At 41.6% G+C, this 12,509-nt stretch overlaps 1 protein-coding gene across 3 annotated transcripts in view; it reads right to left on the bottom strand.

Moving 5' to 3' along the window:
- Positions 1-12,509, bottom strand: part of FYN (FYN proto-oncogene, Src family tyrosine kinase) — a 137,813-nt gene that overhangs the window by 65,681 nt on the left and 59,623 nt on the right. For all 3 annotated transcript variants that reach the window (XM_041414883.1, XM_041414881.1, XM_041414882.1), the window contains exon 2: positions 11,386-11,456. The gene's annotated coding sequence lies outside the window, so the exon portion shown is untranslated. The remainder of the gene's footprint in view (positions 1-11,385; positions 11,457-12,509) is intronic.

The raw sequence follows: 12,509 nt of genomic DNA, 5'->3' as shown, positions 1-12,509 counted from the left end.
GCAATATCAGGAGGAATTATTTCTGTAAATTAAAATTTAATTGGAGGTTGCTGGACATGCCAAGCAAGCTACAGTCAAGCTTGTTAACACAGTAAATGTGTCATTACCTGCCACATAATCACAGAAATACCTCTGGAGAGTCACTTACTAGTTTATGTCTTGCCAAACTAACCAAGAACAGATTTCTGACAGCACCAACAGCTACTTTGACACTTTGCATGAGCCACCATGATTTCAGCTGGCATACAGCCTGTTGTTTTGCTCATGTGTTCTGGGTTAAAAATAAAATTAAAAAAAAAGGAAATTATTTAAAAAAATCAGCTCCCTTCACACTCCCCTATTCCATTGACACAGAGGAGCCCAGAGCAGACAACCTCGACTCAAACTGGTTAAATAGAAGAAAGGGCGAGTTGTGAACAGACAAAGCAAGCTCCAAGGGCATTTCTCTCAGACTTTCACAGTTTTCTAGTACTTCAACACCCCTGACTTGCAGAGCATATTAAATTTGCTGCTCTCACTGTCCACTGTCATTAGAGAGCTGTCCATCAAAACCCAGATTTCTATGATATCTGGTTAAAAACCTGAAGAAAATATACAACTAATTGCCAGCTGTGCCTAGGGTATCTTCTTCCTCCACCCTGGAATAGGAAAATGGTTTTATATTTTTTATTTTGCTTTTACCAGGTTTTTGTTGCTGTTTGTTTGTTTTTCTTTTATTTTCTTGTGTTAAATAGTTAAGGAGAGTTCTTGTCTGGGTGACAAGTAAAAGTATCTCCAGCCCAGTGGAGCCTAAAGCCACACCATAAAGCTCCTGGAATTTATCCCAGACATAAGAGATTCAAAAGAGCATAGCAAGACATTGACTACATTCATGAGAAGCTTCAAAAAGAGGAGAAATATTCTGGGCAAAAAAAATACCCTGAGAACTGCTGGTTACAGTGGAAGCAGAGCAGTGTTGGTAACTTGACACAAAAATTCTCCACCCAGCAGCACTCTTACAGCTCCTACTGAAACAGGACGGTGGCCTGGAACGGTACTGGACTCTCATAGTACTGAGCAAGAGTTTTCTTAGAGAAGAAGAGGTGGTTAAAAGTGACAGCTTAGGAATTTTTTATTTCTTAAATCAGAAGCACAACCAGGGAAATATTTAATACAATAATAGAAACTGTTGATGCTAACAGAAATACTTCATACAGCAATTAGAAGACCCATGCAATATAAATTACTTTTGTGCTCTCTCAAACACACATGCCTCAAAACAAATCCCATCATTTTCTTTTGATTTCTGCAAACTTAGAAGTGCTGTAAAAGGGGTCTTGCAACACCAGAGTAACAGATCTGTTTCCCACAAAATTTAAAATTCAGGTCTCACATACATTCATCCAAATCACACATGCAGGAAAGTACGGATAAAAGCAGATGCAAGTTAGGGGACCTAAAGTGGATGGTAAAGCAAACTCACAAACCCAATATGAACGTGAGCTCTTCCCAAAGACCACTGGCTGTGCACAGCAAGCAGCCCCAGTGCTTCCTCTCTCTGCCTGGAAACAGAGCTCCTTCCTCAGAGCTCTTCCCAACATCCATCCACCTTCTGAAGTGTTTTCACGCTGGGCTGCTTTTTGCCTGCTATGTAACACACACATAGTCCCTTTGCACACTGCTGCAAGAGATGTTAGATGAAGGGTGGATGAAGGGTACTACACCTTTTGCTGAGCATAATCCACTGCTAAGAGCACAGCAGGAGCTGCAGTTCTGTGCAAGATTCACTGTTGCTGATAGAAACCAATGGCATATTCCACACACATGACTGGACAAGAAACTGTGTCTGGGTAACAGCACACCACATGAACAGGGTGACACACACATGGAAGGCACATGCTGCACTGACACAGAAATGGTGAGCACGTTAGTACCAACACGAGAGAATTCTGTTTTACAGTAGAAATGTAGCTTGTGTCTTCAGCATGCTCTTGTTTCCTTGGGGTGAGCAAAAGGCTGTTGCAAACAGCCTTGTAGCTCAACACAGGCTTTCCTTCTGCTTTGTCAGCTTTGATTAGTGCTCCCTCTCTGTCATCTGAAACACTTGGCTTATAAACAGTCTAACCTAAAAAAGAAAACGAAGACATATACTGCAGTTTACAACTGTGCCTGATAATCCCCCAACACTATCTAATGACATACAGGAAAGCCAGTGGTTAAACTCAGACTAAGCCTCCCTGTGTAATTACAGTCAGTTAGAGGGCAAAACTGAAGAGAAAAAACATTCAAAAAAGCAAATGGAATGGTCTTGGGCTTCTACAAAGGCATTTAGCAGATACCAAAATGTTTATAATGGGTATCTTAAAAATAGGACAGTGGATATTGCACTGTCTTCCCTGCCAAAAAATATGCCCCTTCACTTGTATACAAATTTGTTTCCCTATGTTTTGACACATTTGGCATAATGACCATGGTAGAAAACAATGAGAAGTCTACAGCATCTATCAGCTGTCAGTCTCTGCTTTCTATATGTCTAAGCATGTATTCTGAACTACTCTACTCTATAGATAGAGCTGAATTTCCTGTAACAGATCTTTCATCAGCCTCTGTCTGATAAGAATAAAGACATGTAGTGGCCTAAATATTTCTCATCAAAGGATGTAAATGGAAGGAAATAGGGGAAAAGGGGATTATGTTTGATAGTAAATGGCATGCAGAGAGACACTAATTCCCTAATATTGAGGAATTAGAAGAGGAGGAAAAAATGGACAAAAACTCTTAAGTGTCACACACAAGCAAAAAATATAAATCGAAAATGAGGACTTCCCCAGACTGATGATTCTGTCCAATTACAGCTGACCAGACTCAGCACTGCTCAGTAACAGACGCTGGTGACTGATGAAATCACTAGCTTTAAGCATACTGTACTTCAATTTGGTGTAAGTTTCCCCTGAAGAAAAAGACAAACTTTTAACTTTTGATAAGCAGCAAAACAGGACAAGAGAAGACCCAAAATCCTGTTTCCATTGTGTACAATTGAAGTTTTGTTCACATAGAGTCTTCTTTCTATGTAGCACCTTAACTGCATGAATGGGAATGTCTGTTAACCAGGGATCAAAGTAGTTAACATTTCAGATCCTATTTAACATCTATGTCTATTTTTAACTAATAATTTCACAAAGAACCTAAAATGTCTTGTGCTATTTTTATCCTTCTGCCTAAAAAGTCACTACCTTTAGTTATCATGATTTTGCATAAAACAAAATATAAGGTAAGAAGTGCGGTTCAATTAAGTAACAGCACAAAACTTATGTCAGTAAATCAATACTATCTGAAATCATAGAAGCACAGAATCACACAGAATCAATTAGGTTGGAAAAGACCTCTCAGATCATCAAGTCCAACCTATGACCAAGCACCACCATGTCAACCAGACCATGGCACTAAGTGCAACATCCAGTCTTTTTTTAAGCACCACTAGAAATTGTGACTCCAGCCCATTCCAATGCCCAGTCACCCTTTCTGTGAAGAAATTCTTCCTAATGTCCAACCTAAACCTCCCTTGGTGCAGCTTAAGGCTGTGTCCCCTCATCCTATGGCTTGTTGTCTGGAAGAAGAGGCTGACCCCCATCTGACTACAGCCTCCTCTCAGGTGGTTTCACAGAGTGATAAGGTCTCCTCTGAGCCTCCTTTTCTCAAGGCTGAACAACCCCAGCTCCCTCAGCTGTTCCACACATTATTGTCACTATCCTCAACTCTACAGCCTGAAAACTCCCTAATACACAAAGCCTCCTCTCTCTTCTTGCCACTTCTGAAGAGCTTGTAGCCATCCATGGCAGCACCCCAGTCATGCAAGCCATCCCACCATGTTTCCATGGTGGCAGCTATGCCACAGCTTTCCTGGAAGGTTGTTGCAGGATTCAACACCACCTTGTGGGATCAGGAAGACTAGTGCTCAGCACTCAGCACAGCATTCAAAACCCTGGCAGAACGAGATAGTAGATTTTGTACTTTTCACTACCACCATTGCATGACACGATCAAGGATGCACACAATATTCAAGGCTTTTCAAGCTTTTGCCAGAGGGAAAATCTCAAAGCAGACTTCTCCCTGCCTTGCAACACTAAACAGGCTAGGCAGGAATGACATTTACACAGTTGAATCTTTTATTATTTTTTCTTCTTAAAAACAATAGCAGCAATATGACTTTCTATATTAAGTAGACTCCTATAGGTGGGTGCTGAACAGGTATAAAGGTCACCAGGACAAAACGCTATTAATGAGAAGGCTGTATAAACCTCTGAGGTTTTCAGAGCTAACATGAACACAAACTTGTCGTGAATTTAAGATCACTGGATATTTTCTAAAAATCGCCACCAGTGAGTTGCCTGATAATATGTCTTGGGAAGAGCTGACAATTCCAGACCAGTGGAGGCTGCAGAGGACCCCTTGGAGCACAGGAATGTTGTTGCCCATTGTTAACAGGGCAGGTGCAGAATGATGTGGAGTACTCCCTAACAGAGCTTTCCACCTCAGCTCATGGAGTGTGACACCTCAAGCAGTAATCTCCACCATCACTGAGAAGTGGCCTCCAGGATCCACCCATCTTAATTTTTATTTTGGAATGGGTATTGTGATACAGCACTGCAGGCATTCTCAAGACACGCATTAATGCATCATTTTTACACTAGTTTCTGTTCTTGATCTTTCTGGATTGCATCCAAGGCTTTCTTTTATCTTTGAGCTTATCAGAATGATAATATACATAACTCAATGTCCAAAAATATTCAGCTTTGGTAATCTGCAATGAGATCTCTCCTCCTCTTCATGATCCTTTATATGCAGTTTCATTACATTTGTGTCAGATGAGCATTTAAATGAGAGGCAGATGTAAAGAGAGATGAAGAACTAGAGCAGTGTGCTTACGCTATGAGGTGGAAACAGACACACTCCATGGACCTGGAGATCCATGCCAAACTCTTACTGAAGAGATCACTTGCCTATATGCAATATATTTAGTGCCCAACATAAAGCTTCACAAAGAGCACAGAGAATCTCCTAAGCAAATCCCATAATAATTAAATCCTGATACCACAGCATCCTGTATCACACACACATGCATTCTGTCCTCCACTTACTTTCAGCAACCTGCACTGAACCTGGCTCATAAAATAGTCTCCCAAATGACTCCAACTCTAAAATCTGTTAAATCCATGAAGTATTGATGAGGCAGAATTAATGCTGAGAAAATTACTTTAACCATCTCCCTCCTCCTGTATTTTGTAAAAGAAACATAGAAGAAAAGCACTGCTATGGCTGGGACTGCAAAATACAGCACACGTAGGTCAGGAAAATCTACATCTGCCCACAAGCCTTATACTCTACCTATAGATCTGTTTGTCATTACAACACTTATTCCTTTAGTAAGAGTAATATCCACAGAAATGGCCTTATCTGATGCCCAGAGATCATGTTCTCCTTTCTTCCCAGATATGATCTGTGTTTTGCACACAGCATTATCAGGCTCTGTCTCCAGTGCTCCTCACTCTCTACACTGCAGGGCTCATTAGCTGTGGGTTGAGAGCATTACCTACTAAGACCCTGTTGCTGCCTGATTATAAACTTGGCACAAACAGACCCAAGTTTGGCAATATTTTCCATGCTGGGTGTCTGCAGGGAGGCGTTTTTTCCCCCTTGCTTTGTTGCTGTTTTGGATTTTTGGCATGACGTCAGACAAAATTTTTCAAGCTAATTCTGAAGCAAGGCATGGGAAACTGGAGTGATTTATTCATGTGAAAAGCTTCTGGTCACTCCTTGAACAGCTCCACAGGTTTTGTGATTTGGACCATAAACTTGCAAAGTGTCAAGGCAAAATCTTTGTGTTTTGATCTCTGCAGAAAACTCCCAAACATGACTAAATTACTAACCTCTGAAAAAATAAACCTTAATTTGCATGAGCTCACTAAGGAGGTGATGCTTCCTAGCAACTAAATTCCCTGGAGATCCCACCTACAATGCTCCAGGATCCCACGACCAGTTGGGTGGCACCTGCCCGCTCGAAGCTGCAGTTACGCTGTGAGTGATCAGAGCTGGCCATGAGACCAGCTGCACGGCTGCTCCATCGCTAATTCTGAGCTCCTGAAGGCTGGGATGGCCCTGCATCAGGCAGGTGTTTGCAGCCAGTTCTCTGCAGGGGAGGAATGGGAACATAAGGTGTGAAACATGCCCCAGTGATGGAACAAGAGCTTTTGTATCAACTGCACCAAGGCAGGTACAGAAAAGAGCAACATTGATGTAACACTTCCTAGTGCAACGCCTGAATTTGCAAAATGTAATGTTTTTCTTTTAACAGAGCAACTGGATCTAGATTAAAAACCCCCACAATCAATGTAGCACTTGCTAAACCCTATCATGGATACTCAAGCTGCTCTAACATCGTGACCCACTGCAAACATCGTCGCCATTGAGCCAGCCAAGAGAGCTGGGAAACACAGCTCCCTTGTGTGAAGTGTGAACAGAATTTCCATCTGCTGTTTTACCTGTCCTTCCCTATTTCTTCTGCAGTGGCTACAATGGGACAGACATCCACATAGATGGCCCACAGATCAACTCTTTTGCTGAGTAATTCCAACAACTGGATCACCACAAACTTTGTGGGGGGAGGGGGTGTGGGGAGGGGGGGGGGGAAGAAGGAACAAAAAACTATATTAAATGAATTAGCAGTGAAATGTAGGAAAATTACAGAGTCTGAGACACAAACATCTCTTCTGCAGGAGACTGGAACGTAACCTTGCTGTGTAGGGTTATCTGATTTAATAAACTGAGCACAAGTATAACAATGCTTCAGAGAGAGCAGACTAAATCCAATCTGATTGGGACTGGACACATGCAGCTCTGGACAGGGGACAAACCACATTCCTCAGAAATCTTAAGGACCAGATTTAACATTTACTACACCCAGCAGCATCAACATTCACATCTTCTGAATGGATTAGACTGGAAGAAAAGAAACAGACTAAAACTGAAGGAATTACTATCATAGCATAGCAAATTTTGGTAAGCCTCAAATACATCAAAATGTTCAAGTGTTTCCCACACTTTCCTTCCTAAGGAGAAAAATAATCTTCAGCCCAAAGGAAGAGATAATGAAGAAAAGCAACAGAAGTACACCACTGAGGCACATCAGTGCCCAAATGAATGACTTCAGAAAGCTAAAAGCTGCTAGAAATAGGACCAAAATGCACCAGGTCAGCCGTAATTACAGAGAGCAGCTAATGACTCAAGCAAATCCTCTTGTGGGTATGGCAGAATACAGGTAATAAAGAAAAAGTCCCAGCAGCTTATTTTTGTAGTGAGAGCACAGATAATACATAGATGCTCTATGTATTATCTTCTTCTGTCAGACACCTGACAGGTGTGAAGAACTACCAAGAGAAATGCAATAGCATTTTTGGTAGACATCAGGGATATAAATAATTGTACCATACAAACTGGACACCCAGGAATTCACAAGCTATCACAGCCTTTCTAAAGGCAAACAAATTTACTATGAGTAAAAATACTGGAAATTTAGTTTTATGTCATTTCTTAAAATCAAAGCAGCCATTACTAGCTACTTTTTTTCCCTTGTGTTTAAAATAAGAAGAGAAAAACCTGACTGCTATATTAGGGGGAAAAAAACCCCCAAAATAGCAGATGAGTGTATTAGCACAAATCCAAATTTCCCTTGATATATCTGAGCTACTGATTTAATAACTGAATCCATTGTTTAAGATGTGCAGTTGCTTCTAGTCTACGGAGAAGTGTGCAAATAGAAGCAAAGCATCTCAGATTTCAGGTGAAACATCAAAAAACCCTCAACTTGGGAAGGTATTCCTGTCTAAATTTGGAGGGAAAAGAGCCACGGACTCCCATGCTCTGACATATACATTCAACACCAAGGCCTGTGTTTGAATCATTCACAGCTTTTCTGGGAAGAGGAAATCTTCCCAGAAATGGAAGGAAATGGACGAATGCTCAGTTGCACATGTGGTACAGAAAGACGCAGGTCAGGTTTATGGTACAGCAGTCCCTCAATTCACCTCACAGCTTTATCCTGCCCTGATCTTGACGGCTGTAACCAGCTGCTGGGACAGGGACAGAACCCCAGACTGTACAGTGTAAGTCATGCTTAGAAATACAAGAAGTGTTATGAAAGGCAAGAGTTTCAAGGGTAGTGTGGACTGGCAAAGAGCAGTGTGACTGTGAGAAAATATACAACAGAGATCACCCCAAGGTTTTCTGTCCTACATCAGTCAGGCTTCTTGTGAGTCCTTGTGATGTGGAAGGGTGGCCGTTCCGTGACATGCCACGGTCAGCCTACAGTGCCACACGAATATCTGCTCTGGCATCCACAAGGATGCTTCACAGAAATCTCATCAAATGAAGGGTCTTCTCACACTGTCATCAGCTTAGCTGAGGGAGTTTTAAATTCAGCCAAGATTCCCCTCCCAGCACTCAAGTATATGTCTCTAATCAGCTCTTAAATCCATTATGAGTTTTTGATCTAGAGGCTGCATGACCTTTTCTAGGACTTTGATACAAGATGAACAAATAACTGCTGAGCCTCTGAGCTATGTCAAGATAAATTCAAAACGTCCTCTTGATGTCCAGTACTTCTTGGATTCAGTAGGTTAGGGACAGAGGCTGGGCAAAACTGTTTCCTTGTCATTACATTTCCTGCAATTATTTTTAAACTCTCTGGGAATTTGTAATGCCATAGGCAAACATATAGTAGGGTCAGAGATATTTCAGAGATCCTCACATATGAGAAAATCAACGTCCCTGATTATTCTACTTCAAAATAAGATGTTGCGAACAGTTTGAAGTGGGAAGCGTGAAAAGAACAGCTGTGAAAACAAAGAAAATTTGCACTCAGTTTATGTACTTTAATCGCTGCAGGAAAACAAATTTCAGAGCAAAATCCTGGAGAACAAACCCAGCTCCAGACCGGCTTGAAAAAATTCCAGGCTGTTTACAACCCAGCAGTGAGAAGTTCCTCTTTTCATTGACTTGGATCACTATAAGCAAGTGAGAAAAGCAGGCAGTTTTCAGTTTGTCAGCTAATCCTCTTCCACATTTCAAAATTCAACCAAGTCAAGCAGCCATGCTCTTTGAGCCTGAACGTCAGCTATAGGTTGAGAAACATTGCCCAAGTAGAACCTCTGTGAACCAGATTGTCGTTTGCTTTTTTCCCCACTAGCAAGTTTATTGCATCTGCATGACACCAATTTCCATGGAGCCACATGAAGCAACTTTCCTGATTTTGAGATCTTCTTCAAGACTTCCTTCTCACAGGCAGAGAAGATGCAGAGTTCCCACTGACGGACAGCGAACAACAGCAAGAAGCAAGAAGAAAGCACTTTTTTCCCTCTGAGGATGGTCAAACATAACAGATACCCAGAAGGGCTGTAAAGTTTCCAGCCAGCTGAATTTTGAAAATCAAGGCCCTGAGCAACCTGACCTAATAGGACCTGTTTCAAGTGGGGGTTTGGACAAGACCAGAAGTTTGTACAAGTTTCTTGGCAGTTTCGTGGCAGTTTTTTCCAACCAGGATTATTCCATGATTCTAAGAATCATGCTTCTGTCACTTTCCCCTTGCTGCTCTTGAACTGTGCTCTCTTATTAAGGTGAGCCACACAGACCAGGCTGGCCTCAGCTGAAGCATCTTTGAATGGTGTTACACAGCATCACTATTTCCAGATAGTTCTCCTCTTTCACCTGTGAACTTTGTCATTCCTCACACAAAGTTCAGTCTGTGAGGACACTGGTCAACTTTTAGGATTAAAGTATCAGTACTACCACCAAAAAGGAAACTAGATATAGATCCTGCCCTCTTTTGTAGCAAAGTCACGAAGTTTTGTGGAAGTCACCACAAAATCTCATGGACTAATGAACTCATGCTCTGACCTGTGGCTCATCTGTGACCCTACAACCAAATTGTTGCTTGTATTTCTTATACGGATATAGATGCAAACTTATAACATGCACAATTGTCAGAAAAGCTGATCCAAAGAGAAAAAATAATTTAAAAGAATGAACGGTGGCAGGGTTTACCCAGGTCAAATTGGGCAGGACTTTTCATGTGTTTGGCCAGCTTCTTTGTGAAATTCTGGGCTTGACTACCCTATCTTTTCCTGTCTCTAAGAGTAAATGTTCTGTAGAAGGGTAAGTGATCTACATTTAAACATCTGCTAGCTAATCCGGATCTTTCTAGATGATGTAACAACATCTAGGGGTTTTTTAATGGTGTAAAAGAACAAGTGTTCTCACAGAGCCAGTCTTTAATTTTCAGTTTTCTACCCTGCAGGCCATCTGACTCTTAAGTCTTCTGCCAGTGGAAAATAAGCCAGTTTTCGTCTGCAATCTGCACATTCTGCCTGGAGAAAGAGCACCAGCCCAATACCCTGCTTGGGCAAGGGAAAGCAGGGATGCAGTCTTCTGCTGACATGTTTCTTTTCCCAAGGGTGATTGATTGCTACTATCCAGAACTGTGTATACTGATGGTCTCCGAGAGGGAAAAGCAAGATAAACCCACTAACTGCTCCAGATCTGCTGCCTTTATTTTCTGCAGGTTTGAAGAGCTTTCTCTGAATCACTTCCCTCTAGTTGGGACATGTCACTAATTACCTCCTCTCTTCTCTGTCTCCTTCTACTTCAGAGCGGTGCAGCTCAGCAACACAGACACACGATGTGCCATATTTCCAGAGCACTGCTGACCAGAGAAGTATGTTGGAGGCTGATGCCTCTGGAAGTGTTGCATACAGTACAGTCAGACAAGCAGCAAAGCTTGTCATCTGGTATGGAAAGGAGCAACAGGAAAACTGGTACAGCACACATTAACCATCTCCTTATCTCTCAGACATAACCAAACCATCCCAGCTCCACATGGCAAGGGTGTCAGTCAGACATTTGGGAAGAAATGGAAGGATTGTAGAGGGACTGGACACCCCCACCACCTTGGGAAATACATACTCCCTCTGCATTACCTTTGCTCCTGATCTTTTATACAGCTAGCATGCTTTTTTCATAGCCCTTGTTTTTTAATTAGGCCTTTTTATTTCTTCTACTCCAGGTTTCAGCTCAACCACTCTTCAGCAGAATGGAACAGCTACAAACACAATAAGCAGATGCCACTGGAGCAAATGAAAACACATTCCTTGCCCTGAGGCCCAGCATGCTGTTCTCTGTCAATGCTTCTCATACTGTGAGTCTCCATACCAGAGAAAGACCACATATAATCAACTATAATTCTGTATTTTCCAGAGCTAAAAAAACAAATAAAAAAAATTAAAACTGAAAAAAGCTAAAACAACCTTTATGAAATTCTTATTGAAAACCAAAATTGATCAAGACAGCACCACTTACCAAAATTTCCCCCCCGAACAGAGCAAGTTTACTTTCACCACATTTCCTCACAAATGGCTCAAAAACATGCCCTGTAAAATAAGACAGAAAAGGAGAAAAATAATGAGTGACTGGAACACCACAAATTATGTTACACTTTTTTCTCTCTCTACTAACACATCACCAAATTCCACAATTTTTCCTGGTTTAGGGAAGGAGGTAATTGGATCTGAACCTTCACAACTAATTACTGAATTCCACTAGTATTATGCAAAATATTAAAATAATTGTAGGACTCCCTCAGACTGCTCAGACACATCACTGTCACTGACATGATGGCTATTCAGACTTCAGGGAGACAAGGTCAACAACAAGAAATGCACAGCAGCACACAGCAAGTGTGCCAATTATTTTAGATCCAACCCTAAAAAAACTGGTCAACCCAGTATCTCTAAGTCATTTTGTTTTAACAAACTGGCTTTGGAATTGGATGCACGTAGGTTCATGACAGCCTCCTTGTCTGAAAAGTACAGAAAGGGAAAAAAGGGGTTGTGCCACACTTCATTTTTAGACTGTATTAATTACTTGGCATTCTCTAGGAGAACAAAGAGGGAGAAGAAGGAAGCCAACACAATATCCAGCTTGACACACACTAGGGCTCGTTTGAAGATGACGGAGAGCAAAAGTGACAAATGCCATCATTTTGCCGACCCTGAGTAAATTTCAAATGACAGCTAAGCTTTATTTTCCCTTAAGGCGAAATCTTTGAAAGAATAACTCATGGAGCACAGACTAACAATGATGTTAAAACATTTAGTTCGTAAACTCCTAGAAGATGGAAGAGGCAAGGATTCTGCTGGTGCTCAGCATTGGGAGTGGTAACAGTGCAGTAAATGGAGAAGAACATAACTTTCAGTGCCCAGGTGTCCACACCAGTGAAGCCAGGCTAAATTTGAACTGCTTCTAAGTCCCATTCTCCCCCAAGTACATGGCTGAACTTTTCACCAGAGAGGTATCTGTGAAATTACTGCTGGATGAGTAACTTCACAGCTACACACAGATGACTTGGAGCCCTGCACTACTGATCATGAAAACCTGCCTCAGCTGCAGAAACAGCAACTCTTGTGCCAGTGCCTCTCCTGAAA

The sequence above is a fragment of the Onychostruthus taczanowskii genome, unplaced genomic scaffold (genome assembly GCF_017590055.1).
Source record: "Onychostruthus taczanowskii isolate IOZ18803 unplaced genomic scaffold, ASM1759005v1 scaffold48, whole genome shotgun sequence".
Lineage (NCBI taxonomy): Eukaryota > Metazoa > Chordata > Aves > Passeriformes > Passeridae > Onychostruthus > Onychostruthus taczanowskii.
The sequence above is the reverse complement of the archived record's forward strand: the minus strand, read 5'-3'. Positions and strand labels throughout refer to the sequence as shown.